At 46.4% G+C, this 11,425-nt stretch overlaps 1 long non-coding RNA gene across 1 annotated transcript; it reads left to right on the top strand.

Moving 5' to 3' along the window:
* Positions 1 to 844: 844 nt before the first annotated feature.
* LOC116661704 lies at positions 845 to 2,634 on the top strand. Its single transcript, XR_004317611.1, has 2 exons — positions 845 to 1,168; positions 2,327 to 2,634. It is a non-coding gene; the product is annotated as an uncharacterized LOC116661704 (long non-coding RNA).
* Positions 2,635 to 11,425: the final 8,791 nt, after the last annotated feature.

The following is an 11,425-nucleotide window of genomic DNA, read 5'->3' on the forward strand; positions in this document are numbered from 1 at the left end:
TCATCTGTTAGGCGTTTTTCACTTCACAGGACCCGCCTGGCACTGTTGTCACGTTGTTGATGGCAGAAGGCCTCTGTAGAATGCTCTTGTCAGACAGTGTTACGGAAAACAGTCTCTGAAAATACTGGCGAATGGTAGCCCCAAATTTTGTCTTTGCACCTAACATTTACAAAGGCCTCGGCTCTCGTGTCACTGTTGTCACCACAGTGTTTATTATGTCTGGTGTACTAGTTTAGACCCTGTTTAGTGAGCCGGGTGACTTTTATAAGAAAGATTTTTAAAAGAACACTGTAGGTGGGGACACGTAGTTTGAAATGTCCCCACATGTTTCATAATTAAATACATAACTAATTAAGTCGTTTCAAATAGTTGGCTCCAATTTCTAGAACAGAAACAAAGTTACAGTTAAAGAATTACGTATTGTTTTCCTTATTTCTAACTCAAGGAAGTTGTGAATCAGGAACCAACTTTGAAAACTGGCGCTAGCCTCCTTTTCTTCAAGCAGATTTTGATAGAAATATCTTAGTCATATACAGAGAGCAAAATACATTTGCTGAACTTGTTTGCCAGTAGAATTTTCACTTGATATCATAACAGAGCCCTTTTTTTCATTTTATGTATCTACTATTCTGTGCTAAAACCATTAGCAAGAACAGACCTTAAAATTTTAATTTTCTAAAAGTGCTGGAATGGAAAAGCTCATTTTAAGGAAAAACCCATTAACGTTAAAAAAAACTAAACTTTTATAAAGGGCAGTTTTTCTGAGAAATGCAAAGTAATGCATTCAGTGTAGAACATGAATTGTTTAAACTCTTTGTGCTAATAAGATCAGGCATCACCCTCTGAGATTATGTGTATCTGACAGGGCAGTGTTTACTGTGCTTTCCATCAGGGGAATCTAAATAGCCTTACGTATATGTTCTCTATTATCTAAAATCAAAGTGAGTAGGAATTTATTTTATTTTATTCCTGTGATTATTTTTTCTATTTAAGCAATCCCCAAGTTAGGTCAAGTCTCTGAAAGTATTATTTAAAGGCCACATTTCATAAGCTAGCTGTCATTCCTATGATAGTGTTTCTTATTTAACTTAAACATTAAAAATAATATTTGACTTATTTCAGATGCGGAAGAAGTTGGAGAATAATATAGATAGAGAATTAAAAGAAGGTATGTTGCCAACATTTCTGAATTAAATTTAGACATTGATTTCCGAAATACACTGTAAACAGTAAATGGCACCTCTTTCTGTTGTTTGAATAACAGATACTATGTTAAATTTTTCCTTACACATAGCTAATGAAAAATGTGAAAGCATAATCTCATTCATAATGATAAGTGTACTTATTCCTCATTTATTCATCATGATCCACAGCTTTAAAAAAAATCTCAAGAAGTCTGTGTTCTCTATTTCTGGCTGTGCCCTTCCTCTCCTGCTGTCCCCGTGGGCCTGTCACCTGTGCACACAGGACCTGTTCTCACAAAGCATGGAGGTCATCAGCTTCTCGAGTTTGGTAGTGACTGAGGCCAAAAACCCAGACTCAAGCAATCACAGTTCATGTAGCCTGTCCCCTGGTGGATGACAATTAATTTCCTGTCATTCACTTTGTCACTGGTTAACCTTTTGCCCTCAGGAAAAATTCCAAATTCCTTAGCTTGGAAGAAAAACACCCACATCGATTTGGCTCTTGCCAAAGTCTTCAGCCGTATCTCTTTCCTCCCCTGCTCTGCCCCTGTGCTCCAGCGGCTGGTCAGACTGCGTCCAGCTCCGCGGGCGCCCTTCCTGCCTCTGCTTTGTGTTTGCTTCTTGCCTCTCCCTCCCACACTTTCTCCTCCTCCTTCAGGTATCTGCTTACACATCACGGCCACCAAGAGGGGACAATATTGACACAAAGCTGGACGTCCCTTCTGAGTGTTCCAACTCTGCCCTCTTTTATACCTGTCATGGCATTTATGTCTCTGTACCGAAACTGCCTGTTCATCTGTTTCTCCAGTTTATGGTACAAGATCTTTCAGGGTGGACTCTGTCATCTTCATCTTGTGGTTCCAGTGCTTGTCACAGTGCCTTAGCACATGGTTGCTGAGTAAATGAATGAAGAGTGAGAAAACCAGGCGCTCTGATCCTTAGCCACAGGAGCAGTTAATTCAACGTGCAGCCCTGGGCAAAGTCTAGAGTAGTAATCTTGTATTTTGTGTTGTAATCATATGTAGGTATTTTTCGTTCTTCTTAAAACTTAGAAGAGTCTCAGCTTTTCTTAAAAAATAAACTGACATTTAGTTACCTATGAAGTATTTTAAGTAAATCTAATTCTTTCATTTTCTTTCCAGCTACTATTGAACTTGAATCTAAGTCCTACAGACTCTCTCGTAGGCTCGATGGACGAGTCAAGTCCAAGTCCAGATCTGGTTTCGAAAGCACGTGAAGAATATGTGGAAATTCTGAAGAAAAGTATCTGATCTACAAGATAAATAGTAAACATTTACCTGCTCTGAAATAGTAAACATTTACCTGCTCTGGGCTGTTTGCCTAACATTTTAATTATTTCCCGCTAAGTAAGATACTGACAATGTTTATTAAAGGGAAATATTCTTGTATTATATATGCATGATTAAAACTGATGTAGTATTTTAAACCACGTTTCTCTGCATCTCATTGACTTTTAAGCAGATTTTGGGAATAAAACTCAGCACTTTGGAGTATTATATACTCAAACTGAGCCCGGATGCCAGCTGTTTAAGCAGCACCCAACCACCGACCAGATTTGTCCTTGTTATTGAGCCGTGTTGATTGGTAGCTTTTTTGAATTTTCCAGTGTTAATCACTGTCTGTCAACCTAAAGATTTAGACGGACAGCGTTTGGATCTGCTGTGGCTGTTTCAGTGTTCTAATGGATCACAATCGTTACAGTGCCGTCAGATTTTCTGTATGTTACCTGAAACACTGATTCACAGATGTTTCCTCATGGAGAAATGAAATCTGCCTCAGGCTTTTCATTTTCTCTATTTATTTACTTACTTTTTGGAAACAGTCTTAAAATTAGAGACAAGTTCCGAGCACCAGACTCAAACGGACATTGTCACAAACCTGCCATCTCTCCCATACATTCTCCTAAGGCATTATCTATCTTCCCTAAATGTCACTTGTTCTACCATAAGTGCCCTTTCTCTCCCCTCTCACCAAGAAGTCATTTGTTTTTCAGAAAATGCCTTTCTCCTTTTCCTGTCACTTATTAAATTGTATATAAGCCCCCACTTCTAGCCACCCCTTCAAATCCCATTGCTTTGTGAACTCTTGCATGTATTCATACGTAATTTTTTTCTCACAGTAATCTGCTTTAGTCAATTTAATTTGCAGGTTCCCAATCACTGAATGTAAGAAGGTAAAGGAAATACTCTCCTCAACAATTTCCAGGAGCTAAATTTTTAATAACTCCTACTTAGATCCTTTATTCCCTTTCCCATCCTTTCAGTGTACTTACTTGGCAAAACTCCCAACTACACAACAGACTGATTCTCATTCTTTCCCCCTTACGTCCCCCCAGGCATCTAAGTGCTGCTGAAAAAAGTCACACACTGCCCAGCTATCCTGCTACTTTTATTTAGTTAATTTGCACCTTCTTCCTCCTCAGTGATGATTTCAAATTCCCCTCTCTGTAAACATCCTCCCTCTGTTTCTTGCCTCTCACGTGAACCAGTCTTACTTCTGACGACAAACTTCCTGAGAGATCTGCTTGCTTCCCCACCAGCAGTCCGTCCCCACCCACTCTGGTGTGTCTTCCCTTCCTCCATTCCCACGCAGCGAGTCCTGATGACTCCCACGTCTAAATCAACGTGACATCCTTTCCAACCCTTGTCTAACTGAACTTCTCATGCCTCCGGGCATTCCATGTAAGCTGATCTCTGTAACTGACCGCTGCCTGCAGCTTCCTCTTTAGTCTTTAGCTGAAGATGATGTTGAAGGCTGAAGGGCTGCAGCCTTCTTGGTGAGTTCACTCAGTTTACCCTGGCTGTCTCCCATGGGTATACACAGGAAGTATACGTGTTACTTCAATTTTTATTTTTCTCCTGTTAGTCTACCTTATGTCAGGTTAATTCTTAGACCAGCCAGATGAGCCTAGAAGGGTGGAGGGACGCTCCCCGCCCCCACCCCAGCACAAGCCTGAGCACAGGTAGCTGTGCTCATTCTCAGCTGGCGTGGGCGCTGCCGCGCCTGCAGGGAAGAGATCGATGGCAAACTCCGCTATTCCTACAGCACTAGCCAGTGAGCTGAAGCTCACCTGAATGTCCTCCAGGCTGAGCTGGGGTCACTGCTCCTGCAGCAGAAGACTGCCTTTGTGAAAGAATAAAAATGGAGTCTGCATTGCTCGAGAGGGCTCACTAAGGAGGTGTGACTTACGCACATCTCAGCCCACAGAGAATCCGGCCCTGTGAGCATTTATTGCCCTAATGAAGTCATCCGGAACACCTGCCAGAAACTTCAGCTACTTACTGAGCCACCACCCTGAAATAACCTGTGATTCCTTAAGGACACGTGTTTCCTGACTGGCTCACGTCAGTGTCAGTCACAATCCTCATCAGGCAACTTTTGACAGCCCTTCGCTTTTTGTCTTTATAAGCCCCTGACTCCCGTCCTTGAAACACTCAGTTCTACCCAAATCTGTGTCTCCCAAGTCGCAATTTATTTCTTCTAGTTTTACTGAGAGTTAATTGACCTGCAGCACTGTATTATAAGTTGAAGGCATACAGCACCAATTTCACACCGCCCTTGGCCGAGACCCCCAGCTTACCAACACAGGTGAGGCAGAGCACCGCACAGGCCAGGGGCAGGGGCTCAGGGCTGGAGTGGCAGAAAATCTGAACTTGTAGAGAAATGGGCCCAGGGTCAAGCTGGCTGAAGCCAAGGAGCCCTGCCCCCGAACAGGTCTTGGGGGATCTGGCAGGGAGGGGAGGAGACCTCAGGAATCTCATTGCGCTAAAGTTGGGTTTACCACCCTGACTCTTCTTTTAGCCTTCTCTGCCATTTATTTTTCCACGCCTCAATTGCCCTATCTGTAAAGTGGAAACTATATGTGAGGGACTCCATGGAGACCTGCGTCCCGTTGCTGCCGACGACCACTGTGGGGCCTGGGCGAGCCTCTGCTCCCCTTTGGGTCTCCATTTCACCAGCCATAAGATGAGGGGTTTGGACGGGGCAGGCTTTAGGGATTCTCTCTTCAAGCTGGGATTCAGATAAGCCTCAACTTGAGCCCAGGAAATGTGGATTCTGTGACCTTGGCCAAGGCCCTTCACCTTTCTGAGCTGCCTCAGTTTCCTCACCTGCAAAATGAGGATCACACAGGTCCCTACCTCAGAGGATGGGCGTGCAGCTCTGAAACAATCCACATAGAAGACTGATCCCACAGGAACTGCCCAAGGACTCCCAGTTCCTGTTAGTAGAGGAGTCAGTGCAGAGCTCAGGAGTCAGCCTGCGCTGGGATTCAGAACCCACCAGGTGAGGACATTCCTGGAATTCAGTTGCTGTTCTCACTGGGCCTCAGTTTCCTTAGCTATAGAGTGGGGATGATAACGTTTCCAAAGAGTTAATTTCAGGCTATGAGGATGAAAGAACCTCGTGACATGCCTGTCATGGTGCCTGGCCCACAGCAGGCACCCAGTACCTGCCAGAGGTGAGGCTGAAGATGCAGGTGATGAGAAAGCAATTCCAGGCAGATGCAGCAAAGCCCCTTTGTCCCCCGGTTCTCCACACGGACATTCCCTCCTGCTGTGGGTCCCTCAGCTCTCTGGCTCTGATGTGCTCATCTCAGCCAGAAGGTTCAGGAGCTTGTAGGGGCCACACACCCCTCAGTCCTGGGAGCCCCTGAATCCTGTGATTATTAGACCCCATGTGCCAAGCCCCAGCAATGATGTTCGCCGCAGGCAATTGCTTGGATCTTGGCCAAAAGTGGGGGAGAGGAACTGAGGACCCCTCCAACCACCCTCCTCAGTCCCTGAGATCCTTAGGGCCAAGGAACTTAGAGCACTCGGGGAGGAGGCCGGATTTGGTGCTGGAATAGGAAAACTTGGATCTGCTGCAGACTGGCGGAGTGCCTCCAGTGGCCTCAGCAGCCTCACCTCTGAAGTGAGGAGATGCTGCCCTCTGGCTTGAATGGTCAGGGAGTTCTGGGAAAGGGCCCGGCTCACAGGTGCTTCAGTCATGTCAGCATTCTCCACTCCCCTAGAGGGGGAGGAAAGGGGAGTCAGCTCATGTCCAGAGCTCTGCCCTGGTGTGTGTGCCCGGTGGCACTGGGGATGTTGGGGAGGACCAGCTGCCAGTCTGAGGTAGGTTTGAAGGAACATCACGGTGTATCAGGAGCTGAAACTCTGGCCCTGAGCTCTGCCTTCAGAGCCACTCATGTGGGTCAGAATCCCTGCAGTGTAGCTGAGCAGTGATGCTGAAAATCCAGGAACACAAGCCGCCCTGTCGCCCCCTCACCTTGCAGGCAGTGCAAGTGCTTCTCTGTTATCCTGGTCATCACAGTGCAGTTTGTCCCTGTCAGATCATCAGCAGGATGGCTCCATACCCACCAAGCCCCAGACCCACTTCTGCTGCCAACGGCAGAGCAGAGCTGGTGGTGAGGTCCCAGACCAACCAGCACCCCTCCTCAGTGTCCCCCTGGCCAGTCTCTGAACCCCAACTGTTCATCTTCACCCCACCCTCTGAGGATAGGTCCACTCCTGCTCAAGAAATGGAAATGGCTCCCTAGTGCCCACACCGTGAAGTCTAACTACACAGCTGTCTTTCATGGATGTCCGTGTTATGTCTCCAGCCAACATCCTCTTTCCCTAGGCAACTTCCTGACTGTAAGATCCATTCCTCCATCCAGGCCTTGTTCCTTGCTGTCCCCGCACCTGGAATGTCGTCCTTCTGGCATCGCTCTGAAGCCCAGCTCAAGTGGACTTCAAGTGAGTCCTTGCTCACAAAACCCATCCTGACCCTTCTTTGAGCTCCCAGTGCATTAAGTGCCAGCACAGTCCAGCCCAAAGCTCATAGTTTCATCCTTGGTAGGTTTCCCTTTTCACCTACATCAGGGGCTTGACATACTACTGCCCAAGGGCCACATTTGGCTCAGCCACTGCCTGTTTTTCTAAGTGGAGTTTTATTGGAACACTGTCACATCCCTTTGTTTCCGTGCTGCCTACAGCTCTCATCCCACAGTGGCAGAACCAAGTAAGTGCAGCAGAGACAGTATGGCTCCAAAGCCTCAAATATTTACTAGCTTGTTCTTGCAGAAAATGTTTGCTGACCCCCAGTCTAGACTGAAAATCCAGGAGTTTTCCCTTCAAAGGAAATTTTGGGCACCTGTCTGCTTGAAAATTTTTGGTGATGATTTTTCTCCCAGTGAAAGGCCCCCAGCCATGCCTGGCTCCTCTTTGGCCCCCCCGACCTTGGCATCAGCCGGGAGGCAGGGGGACACCTGAGGGGCCTCATCCCTTTTAACCAAGCCTAGAGCAGCTCCAAACTCCATCCCCCATTCTGGGCCCAGCCAGAAAATCCCCTACCTTTTCCATAAAGCTCCTATCCTGCCTGACTTCATAGTTCAGGTCACAGTCCAGGGCTGTGTCTGCAAGGGGAGGGCAGAGAGTAAGTCACGACAGGGTTCCCAGCAGCCTAGCACAGGCCCATTGCCTCCACCTTCTAACCTGTCTCAGGACCCATCTGGGGCCAGACAGACAAGTCATTTCCAAGAAGACACTGCCCAGAGGTGAGAGCATCTGGAGCCCCCGACACTGGGCTAGGGGCTCAGGGGTCTTGGGGAGGAAGAAGGGTCAGAGCAAAGGTCAACTGCTGCCCCCTCCAGGAATCCTTCCCTGAACTCACTCTCTTCTGCATCCCTACGGTCCTCACTGTCTGGGATGTGCCCTGTATGGAGCCCGGGTCACCCTGGACGCCCTTGGTCTGTGTGAAGCTGCTTCATCTCCTTGGGATGGGGCAGTGAGCCTGGACTCTGGTGTCAGTCGTGGGTGTGAATCTGGGCTGGCACCTGCTGGCTGTGTGGCTTCTCTGAGCCTCAGCTTCTTCCCAATTCCCAGCCCCCTTCCCACCTTCTTAACCTTCCTCCCTAGAAGTGTGGGGGAGACTTTACAACACCAATGAGACACTGAAGGGAGAGAGAAGACCCCCTAGCCCCCAGTATAGAGAGAATTTGAAATGATTTTTAATCGTGTGAAATGACACCCTATCACCATGCAACAGGGCATGAATCTCACAAAAACAACATGGGGCAAAAGGACGTGTGTAATATGATTCCATCCATAGAGAATTCAAATATAGGCCAAAATAGACTGTATTATTTGGGTGTGACCACAAGATAGTGGTTACCTCTGCGGGAGAGAGGGGCTTATGATCAGAGAGGAGCTTGGTGGCAGGGTGTGCTTTGGGGAGCTGGTCACATTCCGTGTTCTGTTTCTTGACCTGAGTGATGGTTGCACAAGTGTTTGCTTGGTATCTATTCATTAATGTGTGTGTATGCACGCACATACACACACGTAAAATAAAGCTTTGTGCACATTTCTGTATGTGTATTTTCTTTTTTTAATTAAAAAAATTTAATTGAAGTATAGTCAGTTATAATGTGTCAATTTCTGGTGCACAGCCTAATGTTTCAGTCATGCATGTACATACATATATTCCTTTTCATATTTTTTCATTACAAGTTACTACCAGATATTGAATATAGTTCCCTGTGCTATACAGTAGAAATTTGTTTTTTCTGTATGTGTATTTTCCAGTGAACAAGGATGTGTAGTGTTCTGGGAGGGGAAGGCAGAGAGATACCTAGCCTCAATCCTAACAAAAGGAAGGCAAATTAAAGCAACAGTGAGAATCTGACCTCTCAGATTGTCAAAAATGAAAAATGGTTGATAATGTACAGTGTTGGCAAGACACTCTCACCAAATGCTGTTAGTGGGTGTATAAAGTTGTATGGTCTTTTCTGAAGAGCCACTTGGCAATATCTACCAGAATTTTAAATGTACATCACCCATAACTCACTGAAATCTGCTTCTAAAAATGCTTCCTGCACACAGAAAACAAAACATGGTTACCAAAGGGCACAGGGCGGGGGAGGGATAAATTAGGAGTTTGGGATTAACAGACACACATGACTCTATATAAAATACATAAACAAGGTCCTACTGTAGAGCACAAAGAATGATATTCAATTTCTTATAATGACATATAATGGAGAAAAACCTGAAGAGAAGAAATATATACATATTTATATGTATAACTGAATCGCTTTGCTGTATGTGTGAAACTGTTACCGAGTCCAAACTCTGCTCACTGCAGGACAGGCCAATAAATCAAAAGATGAGGTGTTGGGGCAAAGAATGGCAACTTTATTTGGAAAGGCAGGCGACTGAGAGGATGGCAGACTAATGCCTTGGAGAACCATCCTTCCCCAGTCAGAATACAGGCTCATTTTATAACAACAACAACAACAACAAAAGGGTGGGGTGCGTGTTAGTTGTTGTAAACTTCTTGCTGTAGGAGTTCTTTGTTCCTGCAGCTGTCCACGTGCGCCAGGTCGTGGTGCTCCTCCAAAACCTCCAACAAAACAAATGTTACTTTCTATTCTGCAACTCGTTGTTGTAGGAGTGCAGAAGTGCTGACAGCCTTAAAGGTCAGAGCCCCGAGAACAGGCTCTCCTGTCCAGTTCAGGCTACAGGCAACATTGTTTCCCAAAAGGTGCAGAGATGGCAAGACTGAGCCTAGAGAACAGGGCACAGGGTTAAAGGAAAAGGACAGATCAAATGTGGAGTCAGATTTGTTCTTTTCTATTACATCACCAGTATTTGTTATTGTCACTATTTTTTAAACCTGCACATGAAAAGATGCTCAACTTTGCTAATAATTAGAGAAATGCAAATCCAACCAACAATGTATTGAAAAATCCAAAGTAATCAAAAGCAGAGCTTAGGACAGTGAACCCTCTGTGCCCATCTGCTGCAAGGATCACGAGCTCCTGCCACTCTTGTTGGACAGATACTCAACATCTCTGCTACTATGCGATTCTGGGGTTTTTTTTGGGGGGGGTGGTTAATGAGGCTTATTTATTTTAATGGAGATAATGGGGATTGAAGCCAGGACCTTGTGTAGACGAGGCACACGCTCTACCACTGAGCTGTAGCCTCTCCCCCTACCCAAGCTTTTCTGACGCACATCCAAGACATCATTTCAGCCCTAAATACTTCAGTGATTCAATACTCAGTTAACTATATTAAATTACCCATTACCCCAATGAACAGGCACTAAACTCAAAACAAAATGCCGTGAGCCCTCCGGCCACACAGATGTGCATCCCCAAACTAGTCAGAGGACACTGGCTCACCTCTCATGTGGACTCTTGGCAAGCTGTTCTGGAAAGGGGCTGCGCACATCAGGTCACAGACTTCTAAAGACCAGAACAAAGAGAGAAGGTCACATTAGGTAGTTTATCTCACAGCAAAGATGGACAAAGAAATCAGTGCTGAAAACAAGGCACATCTTTGTCACTTAGTGTAAAATAAATGGAGTCTTGGGGCTGGTGGAAATGTTCTCTGCTGTCCACCAAGGTAGCTGCCGGCCACCTGTGGTGATCAAGTCCTTGGAATGTGGCTGAGGAACTGAATTTTCAGTTTACTTACTTTTGACTAATTTCAATGTGGACACGTGCAAACCCAGCCTTGAACGTGGCCTTTGCTTTCCAGCACTGATGGCCTGACAGCCGTCCCTGCACAGGTAGAAAGAAGGCACTTCCTGTGCAAACAGGGCAGGAGGCAGGAGGAAGAGATGGCACCAGTGTCCCCAGAGCCCCAGACAAAGTTCTGAGCAGTGGCCCTGAACGTGCTGCTGGGTCTCCAGCTGCTTTAGAGAGGTGATGACACCCTACACCACGCAAGGCCCATCCACTCTCCAGGAGAACCCAATGTGGAGAAAAATTTACTTCCAGCATCACAGGGTGACAGAACTCCCAAAGCCCCACCGTGCATCCACAGATGGTCAAGCACAGGGCGCCCTTCCCGAGTCTGGGGCCCACAAACAGGGGAGGGCTCCCCCGACTGGTGCCTTCACCTCAGGGCAGAAGATGAGCATGAGTTCCTGCACCTCCTACTCTCCACCTAACCTGAAACCATAATAAAGCAGGTTATTAAACAGAAATCAGAGAGTCAAAGTGTATGACTGCCAAGAGTTTCCCTTGAGGAGCTCCCCTAAGGTGACAGCAAAGCTAAGACCAAGAGGAGGGAGAGAAGGCTTTCTGTCCCCAACAGGTGAGGGTCCTGTTGTCACCTAACAGACACCTAATGCAGCGGTCAGCAGCCATCCCCGGCTTCACCAGAACCTCCCAGAAGGAGGCTGGCCCCTCAAGCTCCTGGTCACCTGTGCCTGAATCCTGTGCGCAGAATACA

Source organism: Camelus ferus, chromosome 36, assembly GCF_009834535.1.
Source record: "Camelus ferus isolate YT-003-E chromosome 36, BCGSAC_Cfer_1.0, whole genome shotgun sequence".
In the NCBI taxonomy this organism is placed as follows: Eukaryota; Metazoa; Chordata; class Mammalia; order Artiodactyla; family Camelidae; genus Camelus; species Camelus ferus.